The sequence below is a fragment of the Aquarana catesbeiana genome, linkage group LG01, assembly GCF_042186555.1.
Source record: "Aquarana catesbeiana isolate 2022-GZ linkage group LG01, ASM4218655v1, whole genome shotgun sequence".
Lineage (NCBI taxonomy): Eukaryota > Metazoa > Chordata > Amphibia > Anura > Ranidae > Aquarana > Aquarana catesbeiana.
This window is the reverse complement of record NC_133324.1, coordinates 942700576-942722166: the sequence shown is the minus strand read 5'-3', so window position 1 is coordinate 942722166 and position 21591 is coordinate 942700576.

Sequence of the window (21591 nt, the reverse complement as noted above, 5' to 3'; positions counted from 1 at the left end):
TTGGAATAATGTTTCTGGTGATCCTGTAGCCCGTTAGGATGTTATCTATGTTGGCTTGATCCGTTAGGTCTGCTATCCAGGATTTAATTGAGGTGTTGTGTATGGGCTTTGTAAATTTCATGTTTAGAGGGTGGTATAATTCTGTGATAGAGTGTCGATGTTCCGCAAGTAGCTTATCCAAGAAAGAGGGTTGGGATCTGATGTTTTTCTTCAGTCAGGTTTTGCTAATGAAATCTGAGTATAGTGAAACTTGTAGGAAGTGGTGGGTAGGTAGGTTGAATTCTTCCATAATGCAGTGGAAGGGCTTAAGGGCACCATTTTCACCGTGCTATAGAGAATATTCTCTGGTTGAAGTCCAAGGGGGAACATGGGGTTGCCTTGGGTTGGAAGGAACTTGGATACATAGGGTTAAAGACCCAACTTTTTCCTCACCTCCCTCCAGGCTATTATTGTGTCTCTGAAAAGCAAGTTTTGTTTGATATGATTTGGGATTTGTTGCAGCAAGCTATGTAAGAGAGCGGATACATTTATTGGATGAACCATGTCAGATTCTAAACCATAGTTGGAGTATTTTGACGATTGTAAAATCCAATCCATTCCTGTTCTCAGTAAACACGCTAGATTGTATACTCTAATGTTCGGGAGGCTGCTCCCCCCCCTCACTCTTTGGGAGAAAGAGTTTGGTCAAGGCTTTTATCGATTTACTCTTTTCCCATAGAAAAGTTGTAATTGCCTTATTTAAAGTGGAGGTCCACCCTAAAAAAAAAACTGCATAAAAAAATTCCTAAAAAATTGGAGGGAAAAAAAAATTTAAAAAAATGTTTTAACTCACCTGAAATGGCTGATGCTAGGCAGTCTTCCTAATATGCCTCTTCCTACGCCGCGGTGATGTTCAGTCTTCTCCTCCCCGCGTTGTCTTCTGGGGAATGGGGCGCGGTGTGTTATGGGAACTGTGTGTGTCCCACAACACATCGCGTCCCATTCACAAAGCACTGCGCGACTCGCGCATGCGCAGTAGGAAATGGGCAGTAAAGCCGCAAGGCTCCACTGCCTGTTTCTCTTAGTTCGAATGGCGGTGCTGGGACCCAAGAGCCGTGGGATGGGTCGGCCATCTAACCCTTACTCGTCTCCATGCCCAGCAAGGGTGAAGATCTGATTGCCTCCGCCGGAGCGCGGTGGGAGGGACCCACTCCCGACACCGATAAAAGTGATCTTGTGGCAAATCTGCTGCAGCGACTACTCTTATTGGAAAGCGGACCGCCGGCCGAACAAGAAGATACTGGGGTTATGGCAGCTAGCTGTTGCCATAACAACGATATCCCCCATCAAATTAAGGACATATATCAGCATGTGGCGGTCCGGGAGGGGTTAAAGACATCAATCTTTTTGCACGCAAACTACATTTTTGATCAATGATTGAAGGCCCTTGCATCAAAAAAAGTCTGCCCCATTAGATGGCTTAAGAGGTTGTTCCTTCCCCCAATGATTCTGTTTCTTATTCCTTTGTGTGTTTTTCTGTGTTAGACTGCAGTGCATTCCATCCAGAGTCCAGATAGGGTGTGATTGGGTCGGTGGCATCGGTTTGGTGGATTTGTGAGTTAAGTTGTGACTTATGAGAGAGAAATTCTTTGTTTCTTAAACATATATTAGCATACACATTACGTAAAATTACGAATTATGCTCCTATTACGAATCTATGAAAACAATGTTACGAAAGAACGAATAAATGAGGCAGTCAATCTCACAAAAGTACAAATGTAATTAAATCTACGAAAGTACGATTTTCTAATCAACGGAAGTTAGACTCACGGAAATTATTTCATATCAACGAAAATATAGCTCTTACGAAAATACGAACGCGTCTGAATACGAAATATAACGAAAATACGAATTTCGAATCAGCGAAAATTAGACTAATGGAAATACGAATCATTTCAAATCAATGAAAAAATAACTCTTACAAAAATACGAACGAGTCCGAATACGAAAACCCACGTCTTACAAAATTACAAATCATTACGAATCAACAGAAACAAACAGAAACAAAACAAAACTAAACTAATTTTTCTGTTGTGCACATGTCTAGATGCAAATAAGAAATTTAAAAATAAATCTACCAAATTCCCTAGCCAAACCAATCCAAAAGATGACCACTTTGTACAGTTGCTGACTTATGATATTGAAAATCTCACCTTGAGTGGCATTCTATATAATCTGTCATCAGCTAAATACCAGGCTCTGTTGAATTTGAAGAGAAGTACAGACATGGTCATAACACCCACCAATAAGGGGGGGCAATATTGTGATCATGAGTGAATCACAATATGTAAATGTGTACACGAAAACTCTTAAAAAGGGAAGTAAAGCCAAACAAAAAAAAAAAAAATACACCCTGTAAGGCCAAGGCATAATGAGCTACTAGCTCATTATGAATAACTTACCTTAGATGGAAGCCCCCGAAGCGACCCTCGTTCTCCTCGTCCGATGCTGCCATCTATCCCAGAGTGATTTCCGGGTATCGTGGCTCCGGTGCTGTGACTGGCAGGAGCCGCGATGATGTCACTCTCACGCATGCACGTGGGAGCCGCCACTAACGGCATGATCGCCGTTAGCAGCCGCATGCTCAGTGTGCCTGCGCACCACTGTCTATGGCGCATGCGCCGTAGACAGTGGTGCCTGTCTTTTGCAAATATCTCCTAAACCGTGTAGGTTTAGGAGATATTTCTTGCACCTACAGGTAAGCCCTAATCTAGGCTTACCTGTAGGTCAAAGTGGTCTGTAAGGGTTTACAACCACTTTAATGGGACCTGGTATAGAAAAATTTTAATTTTTTTTGTAAAAAATAATAAATAAGATTGTTTCAGTTTATTAGACCGGGCACTCATTATTGGTATTATTACTAAAGAACTGTATGCATTTTTGAAAATCAATGAATTCATGACCCCCACATTCTATGCCCTACTAAAGGTCCACAAAAACTTAATCAACCCACCCAGTAGACCCATTGGGGTTTGTTTACTAAAGGCAAATAGACTGTGCACTTTGCAAGATGCAGTTGCTCTAGAGCTTAGTAAATGAGCTAAAGCTTCAACTTGCATGGAAAATCCAATCACGTGCAAGGAAAATTTAAAAATGTTGTTTGCACATGATTGGCTAATGGAAGTTAGCAGAGCTTCCCCTCATTTACTAAGCTCTGGGACAACTGCTCTTGCCATGTGCAACTGCACTTTGCAAAGTGCACAGTCTATTTGCCTTTAGTAAATCAACCCCATAGTGTTGGATATTAATAGCCTGACACAAAATGCTAGCTCTTTGGTAGATGATTACTTGAGACCTCATGTTGAGTCCTTTCCTTCTTATTTTAAAGATACGTTACAAGTCTTAACCATCCTAGATGAGATACAAGCAAAAACAGCAGAAGGAGGGTGCTTGGGTCAGTGTGATAGTAAAAACATGTAACACTTTATTCAGATACACTTGCATAAAAATATCTTGCAAGCTGCACACAGGGTGGATATGGATTACCAATCAAGCAGACAGCCGTCACGAGGGATAAGAAGACCACTGTGGGGATAAGCTCAGACCTGCCGTATGGAGGTATAAAACCGGCAGCATCTCCAGCTCTCACACCCAAGCGCCTAAATTACACATCTAATTTCCTGACTACCTCTTGCACTTTTGAAGGCTCTGGAGCACCAGGACAATGGAAACACCCCAAAAATGACCCATTTTGGAAAGAAAACACCCCAAAGTATAATCTATGAGACATAGAGTCTTTTTTTAAGGAACAGCTTTTAATTGAACGTGAGTATTGCAGCCTAACTTGTTTGTTTAATTCCTATTTATTTTTTTCAAATATATTTTATTAGTTTTGATAAGGAATAAATTACATACATTGTCGTCAGGAAGGGTATACAATTTCGGAATTAATAACAACCATTCCTACAAAAGGGAAGAGGGGAAAAGAAATTTAGAAGAGAAGAGAAGAGGGTTACTAGAGGTGAGAAGAAGAAGGGAGAAGGATTTTTGTGGAAATTGAGAGAAGGAAGTAAGAGGGGAAACCGAATAAGGACATCTGGTGATTGTCCCCCTTCGGTATCCCCAGACGAAGCCCTGAATAAAATAGTAAATAGTGATAATAATCCACATGTAGATCTTTTAGTTGTATCGGTCCTAACAAATAACATTCTTAAGTATAATGTAGACATCTAAACAGTATCAAAAAGAGAGTTCTCTTTGAGATAGGTCTTAAAAAGATGGATAGGTCTGGTTAACCATGGAGAGGTTTTGTGCTTGAAATGAGACCCTTTTCGGTAAATGAGAAGGAAGGTGAATTTAAGTAGGTTTTTTTTGAAGATGTCAGACAGCATTCGATAAAGGATGACCATCTTTTTTTGAATTTGTTATTGGACCATGTATGTTGGATCATGGCATCCAATTTTTCTTGGCAGAGCAGGGTTTTGAGATTTCTTATCGTTTCGGATAAGGTCGGAGGTGTGGGAGAGATCCAATGATTAAAGATGTTTCTGCAGGCTATGAGTAGTGTGAGGAGGATCCATTGAAGATTTTCTTGGGGTATTATGTTAGAAGTACTGTAACTGGGGATTCATTTTTTGGTGATGGGTATCAGAACAAAAGAACCATAGGGTCTTTCTCGGGTTGGCAATTAGTCACTTCTTGTTTGAACTTAAGGATTGTGGACCAGTAGGTGTCGATCCATGGACAGAGCCAGAGGTGGTGAAGTAGAGATGGTTTATGGAGTGAACACCATGGGCAGGTAGCTCCTGTGGTGGAGCAGTGTTTCGATGAAAATGGGTAGTAGGCCCTATGCATCAATTTTAACTGAGTTTTCCTCCTGGATTCATTTGGAATAATGTTTCTGGTGATCCTGTAGCCCGTTAGGATGTTATCTATGTTGGCTTGATCCGTTAGGTCTGCTATCCAGGATTTAATTGAGGTGTTGTGTATGGGCTTTGTAAATTTCATGTTTAGAGGGTGGTATAATTCTGTGATAGAGTGTCGATGTTCCGCAAGTAGCTTATCCAAGAAAGAGGGTTGGGATCTGATGTTTTTCTTCAGTCAGGTTTTGCTAATGAAATCTGAGTATAGTGAAACTTGTAGGAAGTGGTGGGTAGGTAGGTTGAATTCTTCCATAATGCAGTGGAAGGGCTTAAGGGCACCATTTTCACCGTGCTATAGAGAATATTCTCTGGTTGAAGTCCAAGGGGGAACATGGGGTTGCCTTGGGTTGGAAGGAACTTGGATACATAGGGTTAAAGACCCAACTTTTTCCTCACCTCCCTCCAGGCTATTATTGTGTCTCTGAAAAGCAAGTTTTGTTTGATATGATTTGGGATTTGTTGCAGCAAGCTATGTAAGAGAGCGGATACATTTATTGGATGAACCATGTCAGATTCTAAACCATAGTTGGAGTATTTTGACGATTGTAAAATCCAATCCATTCCTGTTCTCAGTAAACACGCTAGATTGTATACTCTAATGTTCGGGAGGCTGCTCCCCCCCCTCACTCTTTGGGAGAAAGAGTTTGGTCAAGGCTTTTATCGATTTACTCTTTTCCCATAGAAAAGTTGTAATTGCCTTATTTAAAGTGGAGGTCCACCCTAAAAAAAAAACTGCATAAAAAAATTCCTAAAAAATTGGAGGGAAAAAAAAATTTAAAAAAATGTTTTAACTCACCTGAAATGGCTGATGCTAGGCAGTCTTCCTAATATGCCTCTTCCTACGCCGCGGTGATGTTCAGTCTTCTCCTCCCCGCGTTGTCTTCTGGGGAATGGGGCGCGGTGTGTTATGGGAACTGTGTGTGTCCCACAACACATCGCGTCCCATTCACAAAGCACTGCGCGACTCGCGCATGCGCAGTAGGAAATGGGCAGTAAAGCCGCAAGGCTCCACTGCCTGTTTCTCTTAGTTCGAATGGCGGTGCTGGGACCCAAGAGCCGTGGGATGGGTCGGCCTCGGGCGGCCGACATCGCGGGCACCCAGAACAGGTAAGTGTGCTTATTAAAAGTCAGCAGCTACAGTGTTTGTAGCTGCTGACTTTTAATTTTTTTTCCCCTTAAAGTTCTGTATATCTTTATGTTTCAGTAATAATGGTAAAGTTTGTAGGGGGTATAAAAGGTGAGCAAAGCTGACCATTTTAAAGAGCATCTCCCAAGGAGTGATAGTGAAAGGTTGGACCAGGCCTCCAGTTCACCCACAATTTTTGAAATCAAAGGAGGATAGTTGAGATAGTAAAGAGAGGATGGTTCCTTACCTATTTTAATGCCTAGATAGGTGATGTGTTTCTCGTTTATGTGGAAGGGGGAGAAGGGCATCCATGAACGTGTTGCACTTGTACCTAGAAGAAGGATTTCGCTCTTGTCAAAGTTTATTTTCAGGCCAGAGCATTTGCGAAAGGAGTTGAAAGTTGATTGTATGGTGGGTATATCTGTTTGGGGGGAAGTCCTGAATATCAAAATATCATCCCGATTCCTTGAATGGAGGCTATGTTGCTGAGGTATCATGAAAGGGGTTCAATGGCTAGATTAAATAGCAGGGGAGAGAGGGGACATCTCTATCTTGTTCCTTTGTGTAACCGAATGGGGTTGGATTGTACTCCCGCAGGTATTACTGTGGCTGACGGTGCAGACGGTGCAGAATACAGGTTGTGTATGAAGTGGTAATAGGGGCCTGATATTCATAACTTTTGCATCACTAAGGATAGCCATTGAAAACTAACATTATCAAAAGCCCTTTCGGCATCTAAGGTAATGATTTCTACATCTTCAAGGGGGTGTTGTTTTGCATATTCGGCTAGGCAGCTAGGACTTTTCTCAGATTGGATGAGGCTGACTTACCATTGGTGAAGCCTGACTGCGCATGATGAATAAGAGATGGCATAATATTTGCTAATCGGGAGGCTATTATCATAAAGAGGATTTTGGAAACTATGTTTAGCAATGAAATTGGGCGGTATGACCCTGGGTTCTTTGGGTCCTTTCCTTTTTTGGCAATCAGTTTTATGTTTGCTTGATGTCCTGTCGGAAGGTATGGTCCCCCGTCCCATATTGAATTGTAGACTGCTAGTAGAGAGGGGATAATTTTCTCTTTTATTACTTTATAAAATTTAGGTGTGTACCCATCAGGGCCTGGGGCTTTTCCATTTGGCAGGCCATTATTGGGAACCATGATTTCCTCTTTAGTGATTGGGGTGTTTAAAGTTTTTAATAGATCTGGGTTCTTCCGGGGAGGGACGTTGAGTCTAACCATTTGCTTGTTTCGGTGGGATCTATCGATTCTTGGGAGATGTGGAAAGCATACCATCGGGATTGCGCAGGGCATTGATATGGGTGGGAAGGTATGTACCCTTGGTAAGTCTGGCCAATAGCTTCCCTGCCTTATTTCCATATGTGTGGAATTGTAGTTGAGTATGTGTCATTTTCTAGATTATTTGCCCAGGTATCAAAGAGATCCTTGGCTTCCTTACGATTTTCTGGGGTGTTCTGCTCATTAAGTCACGTTTGGGCAGTTCGTATTCTGTCGCTGGCCTCTAGATATTGTGTTTGGGTGGTTTTCATATAGGCTGATACAAAGGATATAATCCTTCCACGCATGAATGATTTGCCTGCCTCCAAGAACAAATTTGGGTTATCTTCATGTGAACTATTGTTGTGGGCATATGCCGACCAGGCATTGTATAACATTTTTCTTAAACTTTCATTTTGGTTTAAGTGTGCCGGGAAGCGCCATTGTCTATAGACTGGGCGGGTCCGGAGATTATAAAGGGTGACCGAGATAGGGGAATGGTCTTAAATGACCATGTCGTGGATAAATGAACCTCTCACATTGTGGAGAGGGGGGTGCAGAGGAAGTAGTCAAGTCTGGCAAAGGACTTATGGACTGGAGAGAAGAAGGTGAACTCTTTATCCAGGGGATGGTGTATTCTCCATGTATCTATCAATTGAAGGGCATTCACCATGTGGTAGAAGTGGGTGATCTGGTCTCGTGTAGTTGATCTTGGTCTATAGTGGGGATCAGACCTATCTTTATTATTGTTGACTGAATTGAAATCACCCCCTATGAGATTGGGAAAGCTGGTCTTGTTCGCTAGTTGGGATGTTAGGTCGATAAAGTAGGATTTGTCCAGAAAATTAGGGGCATAGATATTAGTTATCCTTACTTCTCTTGTCGGGAATTTGAGGTGAATAGAAACTAACCTGCCATCCTCATCTTTGTCGATGGACACTAAATCGTATGTTAATTTTTTGTGTAAAAGTATAAATGTACCTGCCTTGCGACCCTTGGATGCTGAACCTTTCATCTTTCCTACTCATGGCTTCTTCATTCAGAAGAAGTTGCTTTCTGCCAGGTATGTCTCCTGGAGCAATGCTATGTCTGATTTTAATCTTTTTAGATGTCTGAGGATCTTCATTCTTTTTGTCAGGGAACACAGCCCCTTAACATTCCAGGATGTTATTTGTAGAGTATTCATGGATCAGGTAAGGGTAAAATAGTGTATGAGGTTGTATGTGGAGTTTACCTGTGTTAAATGACCGATAATGACTGATGAGAACTGATGTGGCTTTGATGAGCATGAATGGGGATGGATGAGCCATGGATGGGGATAGCTGAGCATGGCTGAGCCATAAATGTGGATGGCTGAGTATGGCTGAGTATGGATGGGATGATTGAGCATGAATGAGTATGGCTGGGTATGGCTGGGTATGGATGAGTATGGCTGAGTATGGATGATTATGGCTGAGTTTGGCTAAGTATGGCTGGGTATTGCTGGGTATTGCTGGGTATGGCTGAGTATGTCGGGGTGTGGCTGAGTATTGCTGAGTATTGCTGAGAATGGCTGAGTATGGATGGGATGGCTGAGCATTGATGGATGGATGAGTTATGCTAAGTATGGATGGCTGAGCATGGATGGATGGATCAGTATTGCTGAGTATGGATGGATGAGCATGGATGGATGGATGGATGAGTATGACAGAGGGATTGCTGAGAATGGATGGATAGATGAGTACTGCTGAGTATGGATGGATGAGTATGGATGGATGAGCATGGATGGATTGATGAATATGACAGAGGGATGGCCGAGCATGGATGGATGAATGAGTATTGCTGAGCATGGATGGAGAAATGAGTATGACAGAGTGATGGCTGAGCATGGATGGATGGATGAGGCTGCAATGGGCACAGAGCCGCGCACAGCCCACAGCGCTGCTGCAATCGATCTCTCCCCTCTCAGCTCACACTGTACTGATCAGTACAGAGAGGGGAGAGAGGAACCGGACATAACGCCGGCTTGTTTACAAGTGATCGCTCTGTCATTTGACAGAGCGATCACATGGTAAACGGCTGCTGTCAGTGGCCATTTACCGTGATCCGTTATTCATCACGGATACTCCCGTGTGCTCCCCCCAGTGGGCGTGCGGGAGCGCAATTCTGGGAGGACGTCAGTTACGCCCTCCCAGAGTTATCGAGCCACGTTGTAGCCATTATTCGGCTATAGCGCAGTTGTTAAGTGGTTAATGCATTTTATGTTGGTAAAACAAAATGTAATTTTTGAAAAAGCATCCAAGATCATGTCAATGATACACAGGTAGTCATTTAGAAAACTCTGTGGCCCACCATTTTGCCTTTGTTCATAACTATAAATCTGAGGTCTTAAAGTTTGTAGCATTGGAATGGATTCACCCACATTCTAGAAGGGGGAATTTCATAAAATTAGTTTATAAAAAAAATGCAGATGGATCTATTATTTAAAATCATGCAATAGGCCAGGCATTAGGGGGCGATCAAGGGGTTAACTGTGTTCCCTAGGTGTGTGTTCCAACTGTGGGGGGATGGGACTGACTAGGAGAGATGACAGATCGGTGTTCATAATCAAAATGAACACACGATAAGTCTCCTCTCCCCTGAGAGAACCAGGATCTGTTTACACACACAGATCCCGATTCTCGCTCTGTCATGAGCGATCACGGTGCCCGCCGGGCACTCACATCGGCTCCGGCAGCGTGCCTCCAGCAGAGCGTGCGTCCCTCTAGTGGCCAAAAGGCAAAGTGACTTAAGGTAACGTCGTTTTGCTCAGGGGAGCAAACCAGCCACAGTAAAACTGCAGTGGCTGGTCCTGAAGCAGTTAAAGAGCATTAAAAACAATATAAAGACATAAAAATGTCTGATATGATCATACAATACATAGACAGGTGCAGACTGATTAGATCTCATAGACCTCTTAGATCTCGCGTTGTAATAGGGATGGTGTCAGGTTTTTTCTTTTAATATAAAACCTTCCTTTAAAAAATGATGTCCCACAATGACAATCATGTTGTCCAGAGATGTAGATCTACATTTACATCATTCACAATGAATTTACCCCCCCCTACTCCCATTGCAAATGACAGCTCCTCTGTGCAGCTGGAATGTAAGTGCAGTGCCAGGTAACCTGGATGATGTCATTGACCAAATATGGTTATGTCCATATATGATTAATGATGAGACGTGGGATCCCAGACAGATTTTTACAAGCTTGCTCGGATTTGTCATTTAGTGGCGGTAGTGATTCTGCCACTAAGTGATTGCTTACTGACTTGATGAGTTGGAGATTTGGGCAGGTGGGCAGTCTGGCCAAATCTGCCCATTTTATTTATCCATTTGCTGAACAGCTGACAGGCTGGGTTTGGGTCGAACTCGTATTTAACCCAAAGCTCATCTCTATTTAAGAGTGGGCACATTTAGTTCAAAATATATTGAGGTCCTTTGTTAATGGAATGTTGCTGTTATATGCTCTCTTGAAAATAAGTCTATAATTGACAGTGAGTACCTGGAACCTATTTTTTTGTGTTGATACCAGATTGTTATATACAAACTTCCTTCTTGGATTGTATGTAGAAACTGGATATTCCCTTATAGCAGCAGGTTTTAAGGAAATTTATATAAGGAGAAAATGTGTTTTTATCCCATAAAGAAAATATTATTTAAAATGAAGTAAACGTGTCAATTAAAATGTGAACATACTGTAAACATGCTCTCATCAAGTTTAAGTAGTATTAGAGAAATATTTTAGAATGCAACAAGGAAAATGTACTTGTTAATATAGCCATCTACATGCAATATATTTGAAGCAACCCTGTCAAAAATACTTTACAGTTTATAAAAGAATATATAATGGAAGGTTCTGGAATGCAGTGAGTGAAATCTTCTCTCTCTTGAAGATATGGGTGGCGTTGGTGTCCTACTTTAGGATCATTTGGAAACTATGCTGCCCTCTGATCACAGTGGTTCCTCCCTGCTAAGTGATTGCTTTGTTCTGTAGTAGGCCAGTGGTAGGAACCATTACATCAAGGAGGGGATAAGGTCTGCAACAAATCCACAGTGTTGGATACCAGTGGTGTCCAAAGCTCTTCAAGAAAGCAAAAAATTATACTAACTGCCCATTGGAAGAGTAAGTATTAATAATTAAACTTTACACTTTAACAGTATTCATTCTGTTCCTAATACATTAGTAAAATACTACACTTTACAATGATATAGATATAACTATAATGTTAGCTCTATATATTATAGATAATATTTTTATTTCCAAGGGTCATCATACATAAAAAATAATAATAATTATCCTTTATTTTCAAGCAAACCTGTTTTTGTATTCAGGTCAGGCTTGAACAGAATTATGTAGCATTTTGGGAAAAATATACAGCCAAGAAGTACAACACTTGATGCCAATATAGCAAAAATCTCCACAGACACAATGTCTTTCCCTTTAGTGCTCAGATAAGCCGGGATCATGGCAATCCAGACACTGCAGAACACCAGCATGCTGAATGTAATGTACTTGGCCTCATTAAAACTGTCTGGCAATGTTTTGGCTAAAAAAGCTATAATGAAACTCACAGCTGCCAGAAGCCCCATATATCCCAGGACAGAGTAGAAGCCGATAACTGAACCCTCATTACACTGAATGATGATCTTTCCCTGGTAAGAGTGAGTGTCTTTATCCTGGAATGGAGGAGAAATGGATAACCAAGAAATACAGATTATTACTTGAAGCAGTGAAAACATGCAAATGATAAAATTGGGCAGCTTGGCTCCCATCCACTTCCTCCAGGGACTCCCAGGTTTGGTGGCTTTAAAAGCAATACACACCATGATACTTTTGGCAAGTAGAGAAGAGACAGCAACTGAGAAGATGACACTGAAAGAGGTCACACGCAGCATGCAGGTTACATCTACTGGACGTCCGAGGAACAAGAAGACACAGAGGAAGCTCAACATGATGGAGACCAGGAGAAGATAGCTCAGGTTCCGGTTATTAGCTTTAACAATGGGGGTGTCCTGGTAATGTATAAATATCCCCAATATTAAACCAGTCAGAAGACAACAGAGGATGGAGACAGATGAAAATACTGCAACAATTGTATCATCAGTGTAGGAAAGAAATTCCAACAATTTGGGAACACATCGATCCTTCTTCTCATTTGGCCATTCATCATCAGGACATTTCATGCAGTTTTCACTGTCTGCAGGAAGGAAAATACAAACACAATGATCATCTGTGCCAAAGTTTCTGAGTTAAAAAATGATCCTTGCCTTACAGCTAGCAGCTGGATTTTCATCAGTTCATTGTGGGAGAGTAAAATAAAATATACTAATGCCCTTATATTGTAGAAATGTATTTAAAATTTGGCCCTTGACTTCATGCAGACCGGCCACTTTAATTTTGTAAACACGCACAAAAACAAGTGAACAAGTGAAGTGGGAGGGCTAACGTCATGCAGGAACATTGCTACAGCCTCACTGGCTGGAATTTCAGGAACCGGCATTGCTGCACAGCCATTGGCTGCCTTTCAGCAATGCAGCGGTGCTGAGACTGAGCCGGGTTGCGCACTATGAAGTGAGGTGATTGGCAGTGCAGATGAAAGGTCCCCCCCCCCCGGCCGGCCACTCAAACCCCCCATCTTCACTGGCCATTAGTCGTTCTACATTTATATCAGGGGTACTGAATTAAAATTCATGGGGGTCCGGTTGGAAAAATTTGGTGCTTTGACTCCACATGATATCCTCCACATCGCAGCCTCCCGTGCACATCACAGCGCCCCCCCCATACACACACATACACACATACACACATACATGCACACACCTTTAGGGCTCACACACATCACACTTTGTGCTTTTTTTCCTTCAACTTTATTGAAATGTCAAAATACAGTTCATTCATTTTTATGCACCACAGCTCAGTTGCAATGCATAGAAACAATATGCATTTTACACCGTACTGCTCAGCACTAAGGGGCGCTGTTGCAGTGTGAACAGGATACATAGAAAACAATTGTTTTCTATTGCCCTTGCAGAGACCTGTGTTTTGCTAGTGCAGAAATCACAGACCCCCTTTTACATCAGTGTCCTCTGTCCCTCCCTTCACATCACATCTCCCCCCTATTTTATATTACAGGCTGCCTTATCACAACCCCCCATCACAGACCCCCCAATTACAGACTGACCCATCACAGACTGACCCCCCATCACAGACCCCGATCACAGACCCTGATCACAGACTGACTTGACCCATCACAGACCCCCCATCACAGACTGACCTGACCCATCACAGACCCCCAAATCACTGACCCCCACCATCACAGACTGACCCCCAAATCACAGACCCCCATTACAGACTGACCCATCACAGACTGATCCCCCATTACAGACCCCCATCACAGACTGGCCTGACCCATCATAGATCCCCATCACAGACCCCCCATAACAGACTGACCCCCAAAAATCACAGACCCCCATCACAGACTGACCCCCCAATTTACAGACTGACCCCACCAATCACAGACCCCCATCGCAGACTGACCCCCCCAATCACAGACCCTCATAACAGACTGACCCCCCATCATAGACAGACTCCCCATCACAGACTGACCCTATCACAGACTGACACCCCCAATCACAGACCCCCATCACAAACTGACCCCCCAATTTACAGACTGACCCCACCATCACAGAGTGACACCCCCAATCACAGACCCCCATCACAGACTGACCCCCCCAATCACAGACCCTCACAACACAGACTGACCCCCCATCATAGACACTCCCCATCACAGACTGACCCCATCACAGACTGACACGCCCAATCACAGACTCCCATCACAGACTGACCCCCCCAATTACATACTCCCATCACAGTCCTCTCTCAATATCAACCCCCCTGTCCTTTTCATAACATAACATAACAGCACAGCACTGCCCCCTCCCCACAGAGCCCTACCTTATTCACACAAAACATGAAGCACGGCCGCTTTGGACAAAGGGCAGGACTTTTCACGTTAAAGGTGGATGATTGATTGCTGGGTCCGCCCTTCTGCCTAGCAACCAATCCCCCACTTCTTAAAATTGGGAAAAATATACTGTGCTGTGAAAAAATACACAAACTAGCAGCCAGCACAGCTATAGACAAAAAAGCAATACTGTGGAAAATATCCCCCATTTCTTAACTTAAAAAGTCTCGCCCTTTGTCCAGAGTGGCCACGCTTCATGTTTTGTGTGACTAAGACAGGCAGGGAGGGGTCAGCGCAGCAATATTACGGAAGAGACGGACCTGCCACGCCTGCCATGCTGTGAACATAGTGGCATCGACAGGGGCAGGCAGGCGGGCAAGTCGGCGATGGGGAGAGGACATACAGGAAACTACTTGGTGAGGGATGCGGTTCGGGCAGAATGGCTACTGGGGCCAGACCACGGTCCACCATTTAGTGATGTCTGTCTTACAGGCAGTACAGCGGTGCTCAAATTAATGGCTGCGCAAGCCGCACAGCCATTACTTTGACAGGCTGTCACTGAAATCGGTCCACTGAGCCATTGGCCCACCGGGAAATTCTCGGTAGTCCCGATGGCCAGTACATGACTGGATAGATTGCATATGTTTTGAGTTTTTACTTGTTTCTTTGTTCTATAGCTACAAAGTAGCATAAAAATAGGACTGTTTGACTTGTCTGTATGCACTGCTTTCCTTCCAAGTCTGCTGATCAGTTATGCCGCGTACACACAAGCGGACTTTTCGGCAGAGAAGGCCGGACGGAACCATTTCGTTGGAGCATTCCGATCGTGTGTGGGCTTCATCGGACCTTTTTTTTTTGAAAATTACGATGGACCTAGAAATAGAACAAGTTTCAAATCTTTCCGATGGACTCAGTTCCTATCGGGAAAACCGCTCGTCTGTATGCTAGTCCGACGAACCAAGAACGACGCAAGGGCAGCAATTGGCTACTGGCTATTGAACTTCCTCTTTCTAGTCCCTTGTATGTCATCACGTTCTAAACAAACAGGCTTTGGTGTGATCGTGTGTAGGAAAGTCCATTTCAGCAGAAGTCCGTCTGAACTCCGCCAGAAAACCGTCAGACTTCGGTCAGATGGAAAGACCGGTCGTGTGTACGCGGCATTAGATAGCAGGATGCCAAAAGAATTTTCTTCTGTATATAGTAAGACTTTTATATGTAGTGACCGCTCATGACAAGTGGTAAAATACTAAAAAGGATGTTGATGCTCTATAGATATGTGGAAAACAAAAATGGGAAAAAATGCACAGGAAGTTTGGTATGAAACATGGGCAGAAAATGATAAAGACTGGGATTTTATTTAATATATGTATTTAATGTGTAAACAAGGAAATAAAAAAGTTCCACCCGCAAGGACAGCTGACCGCTGGATGCCTGCTCCACTGCTTGACAGTTCTTAAATAGGTTTAAAGGGGTGGCCCCGCCCCTTACTTATTTAGGAACTGTCAAATGGTGGAGCAGGCATTTGGGGTTAGCCGTCCTCATGGTCGGAATTTTTTTTTTACTTTTTTGGGTCCGGCAATGCGGTGGCGATGGATCTAGATCAGGGAATGTTGTTTTTTTATTATTTTTTTTTACATTTTTGTACCCCCATACTCATCCCCCCTGGTGGGGGGCCAGGATCTGGGGCCCCATCATTAAAGGGGCCTTCAGATTCCGATAAGACCCCTGCCTGCACACTCCCACAACCAGCGGCAAGGATTTTGGGGAAGAGGCCCTTGTCCCCATCAACATGGGGGCAAGGTGCTTTGGGGGTAGAGCCCCCCTGCCCCAAAGCACCCCCTCATGTTGAGGACATGTGGTCTGGTATAGTTCAGAAGGTGGAGGGTTTGCTCATTCCCCCCTTTCCTGCATGCTAAGGGTCTGGTTTAGATTTTCAGGAGACCCCATGCCTTTTTTTTTATTTTGGCGTGGGGTTCCCCTTAAAATCCATACCAGACCCGAAGGGCCTGAAATGGATTGGGAGGGACACCCACACAGCTTTTTCACTTTTTTCAATTGCCGACAATGTTTTTTTGTTCCATTCACCTGTCAGCGAGGAAGCCCGTTGGCAGCTGATGACTCATCCGTTGTTAAGGATTCGGCAGCCCACTCCTTAACAACCAGCTATTCACTGTGCCCTGGTTGGGCATCAGAGATTAGAATACACTATGCATCATGCAGTGCATTGTGGGGCACTCTCCCCACAACTCTAGCTGACATTTCACCTCAGGGTGCTGGTTCCTAGGCATTGTGTGCATGGACGGTTGCAGAAAATAGGTGCCGGTCACTTTTAGGCTGAACAAAAGTGAGTTTTTTGCTCACTATGGCAATACGTAAGGAGAGAGTATTAGGGCACAGGACACCCTAGGACATAAGGCAAACAGACCAGAAGACTCCAAAGACAGAAACAGACAGGTAGACAGCAATACAGAACAAGGGCCTTGGGGGTGCATTCAATGTTCTGTACCTACGTAGCAACAGCTGTCTCCTATAGCAACCAAAAAAAACCACAGCACCATGCATAGATTCTTTAGATGAGTCTGTCTTGACACTTTTCCAGGCTCTACACAGCCCCCAGCTCATGGAAAAGTAACCTCTGGTACTACATCTCAGAACTCCATCCCTTTCCTCATGCCTCCAGGCAACAAACAGGCTCTCTCTTGCAGAGCCTAGAGCAGATGGCCAGGCCTTAGGCTTCAGGCCTACCCAATGCAACTGTTTCTCACACATCCACACCAGACCAAGGTCTGGATGGGAGGACCCTGATCACTTGACCTCCATATACTGTATATATATACACTTTCCCAGCATGCGTCAGTGGCCATGAAACTCCTACTGATTGGCAGAGTGAAGTATGCATATTCATAACCTAGATTTACTGTAGTTCATCATACTAATGCTAAAGGTAACATTGCCACCTACTGACAAAAGGGAGGAACCACAGCAACACCAGGCTTAAGAAAAAAACCCAAAGGATCACAAAGACTACAAATCAGGCAGGTTAACTACAACCTAGTGCAGCTAAATTTGCTGGTAGTCCCTGTTTAAGACAAGGGGTCTACATAACTATGCATAGACCATACCTGTGGGATCCCCTCTGAAGCTGGAAACCATGGTAGTAGATGCCTCTAGACATGTGTGGTTTGTTTTGTTCCGAATTGAAATTCGGACACATTTTTTGTTATTGGAATTACGGATGTATCTGAATTTCTGAATTAAAATAGTAATGAATTTAAATGAATCCCAAATAATGAAACAAGATTTCGGACCAAATTTGAATTTGAATTGTTTTTTAATTGAATTTGAATAGTTTTCAATTCAAATTCAAATTACCAAAGAGAATAAAATAGCATACAAAATAAAGGAATAGAAAAGAAAATAATATGATAGAAAAAGTAAAAGAATAGAATATAATAGAGTAAAACAGAACAGAATCGAAAATAAAAGAATAGAAAGGAATATAATATAAAATAAAAGAATAGAATAGAATAGAAAGGAATAGAATAGAATAAACAATTAAATAAAAAAATAATAAAATAGAAGAAATATAACCATCTTCTGACATTTGAATTTCAAATAGAATACATTTGAGAGAAAAGAATAGAATAGAAAAAAAGAATAGATTAGAATAGAAAAAAAGAATAGAAAAAATGGAAACAATAACAATGCTCCAAAAAACGAATAGAATGAATTAAAATTTGAATAGAATAGAAAATCATAGAATAGAAAAGAATAGAATAGAAAATAATAGAATAGAAATGTAACTTTGTAAAATAAAGGAATTGAATAGAATTAAAAAAAAAACAATAGAATAGAATAGAACCATTTCCCACAATTTGAACCATTTTCCAAAATTAAATTTTTAAATAGAATAAATTTGAATTTGAATATAATAGAAAAGAATATAATAAAATAGAAAATAATAGATAGGAAAATAAAATAGTAGGATATAAAAGAGTAGAATAGAATAAAAAGGAATAAAATAGAATAGAATAAATATAACAATATAACAGGTTTCCAAATTTTGAATTTTAAATAGAATAAATTTGAATTTGAAAAAGAAGAAAAGTATAGAATAGAAAATAAAAGAATAAAATAGAATAGAAAAAAAACAATAGAATTTAATGGAATAGAAATTATACACAGTAACCATCTTCCAAACATCGAATTTCAAATAGAATAAATTTGATTTCCAATGGAATTTTAATGGAATTTGATTTGATTTGAGCTTGAATGCAATTTTACATTCACATCAATTAGAATTGTCCAAATTTGGTCGAATTGAGTTCAATTTCATCAAATTTGGAAAATTCAAATTGATTTGAATTCAATTAAACAAAAGAAATAAAGAAAAGAAAGGGATAGAAGAGAAGGTAAAAGAATAAAATGGAATAGAATAGAATAAAAAAATAAATAAAATAAAAATAATTAAATAGAAAGAAGATAACCATCTTCTGAAATTTGAATTTCAAATAGAATAAATTTGAGAAGAAAGAATAGAATAGACAAAAAAAATAGATTAGAATAGAAAAAAAGAATAAAATAGAATAAAATAGAAACAATATAATGTTCCTCCGAAAAACGATCTTTGAATAGAATAAATTCAAGTTTGAATAGAATAGAAAATAATAGAATAGAAAATAATAGAATAGTTTCCCCCAAAAAACAAATTTTGAATAGAGTGAATTCAAATTTGAATAGAATAGAAAAGAATAGAATAGAAAATAATAGAATAAAAAATAAAAGATTTGAATAAAATTTAAAAAAAACAATAGAATAGAATAGAATAGAACCATTTCCCATAATATGAACCATTTTTTGAAATGTCGGATTTCAAATAGAATAAATTTGAATTTGAATAGAAAAGAATAGAATAGTATAAAATAGAAAAGAGTAGATAGGAAAATAAAATAATAGAATAAAAAGTGGAGAATAGACTAAAAAGGAATAAAATAGAATAGAATAAATATAACAACATAACCATTTTCCAAATTTTGAATTTCAAATAGAATACATTTGAATTTGAATAAGAAGTAAAGAATAGAATGGAAAAAAATAGAATAGAATAGAATAGAAAAAACATTAGAATATAATGGAATAGAAAGGATATACAGTAACCATCTTCCAAAAATCTAATTTCAAATAGAATAAATTTGATTTCCAATGGAATTTGAATGGAATAAGATTCGAACTTGAATGCAATTTGAATGGATTTTGAATCAATTTGAATTTTCCAAATTTGGTCGAATTGAGTTCAGTTCCATCGAATTCAGAAAAGTCTAGCACATTTAACTAAAGACGTTTTTGTAAATAACGAACCAAAACAAAACAAACATTTTTTTTGTTCTGCATACTGTCTAGACACCTCTACTCCAGTGATGTCCATTAGATTCCGGGTCCTGTGCTGAGCAGCTGCTCTGCTGCAGGAGCAGGGTCGTCTTTAAGGCAGGGCAAAAGGGACAGCTGCCCTGGGCTCTGTCATTGTTATGGGGCGAAAAGCAGCTGCCTCATACTTGCCAACTATCCCAGTTTAAATTTCTTCATCCCTTGAGGTTTTAGTCCCGTGCTGTGTCCTGATATCTCAGTGTGAAGTTCTGTTACTAATGCTGCCCAGCTCTGCCTTATTGTTGTGTACAGATGACTCACCTGCAGACCCTGTGTTTACATGTAAATACCGGGATTCATATGTAAATAGCGGCTGCATTCATATGTAAATAGAGGCAGTATTCATATGTATATCATGCCCCCCCGAGGTCATATCCACATCACCTATACTGAATGCTGCCCACTGGGGAGGTAAAGGGGGATGCTTAAAAGTCCTGCCTACAACTGTGGTCATCAAGCCTACCATCAACCTGTTCTGCAAAGGTAAGCAAATTAGTGTAGGGGGGAAGTGTGGGTTTGGCAGAGGTAGGCAGAGAAGGAATTACATTTGGTGTGCACAGGTGAGCAAGGAGGGGATGTACGGAGGTAAGGAAGGTGGGTGCAAAGATGAGCAGAGGAGGCAGGTAGAGTTAAAGGGGAGGGGGATTGGAGAGTTTTGGGGTGCAGAGGTAAACCACCTGACATCCGGCCTGTAGCCGAATGACGGCTACAGTGCGGATGTCAATTCCCGGGAGGCCGTCATATGATGGCCTCCCCTTTCCTCGCTCCCCGTGCGCGCTCACAAGCGCGCATTGGGGAAATTCTGTGTTGGCCGTGTCCCTTGGACACAGCCAATCACAGATCGCTGTAAATGGCCAATCACAGCGGCCATTTACAGCACGATCGCCATGGCCAATGAGCGATGATCTCAAATGTAAACATTTGAGATCATCTCTCATTGCCGGCTCTCTCTCCTCACACAGAGACAGCGTGTGAGGAGAGAGAGAAACTGTCAGCGATCTGTGAGTGTAAAAACCTTTTTCAGTGCCTACAGTGCCCCATCAGTACAGTGCCCATCAGTACAGTGCCCCATCAGTACAGTGCACCATCAGTACAGTGCCCACCTGTGCCAATCGGTGCCCACCTGTGCCAATCGGTGTCCGCCTGTCTGCCCAGAGGTGATCAGTGTCCATCTGCACAATCAGTGCCCACCTGTGCCACCTCATCAGTGCCCACCTGTGCCACCTCATCAGTGCCCACTTGTGCCAATCAATGCCCATCTGTGCTGCCTCAGTGCACATCTGTGCAATCAATCAGTGCACATCTGTGCCGCCTAATCAGTGCCCATCTGTGCCACCTCATCAGTGCCCATCTGTGCTGCTCCATCTGTGCCGCCTCATCAGTGCCCAGCTGTGTCACCTCATCAGTGCACATCTGTGTCACCTCATCAGTGCACATCTGTGCCATCTCAGTGCACATCTGTTCCACCTCAGTGCACATCTGTTCCACCTCAGTGCCCACCTGTGCCGCCTCATCAGTGCCCACCTGTGTCGCCTCATCAGTGCCCACCTGTGCCACCTCATCAGTGCACATCTGCACATCTGTTTCACCTCATCAGTGCACATCTGTTCCACCTCATCAGTGCACATCTGTTCCACCTCATCAGTGCACATCTGTTCCACCTTATCAGTGCCCCTCTGTGCCACCTCAGTGCCCATCTGTGCTCATCAGTGCCGCCTCATCAGTGCCCATCAGTGCAGGCTTAGCAACCATGTCCAAAAGAAGCTTTTCCGCCCGAGGAGGCGTACCAAATACTGTCCCAGGCCGACGAGAGCAACAGGGAGCTCTCTTTTTCGGATTCCCTTTCCGATTCTGATTCGGACATAAATTATGAGCC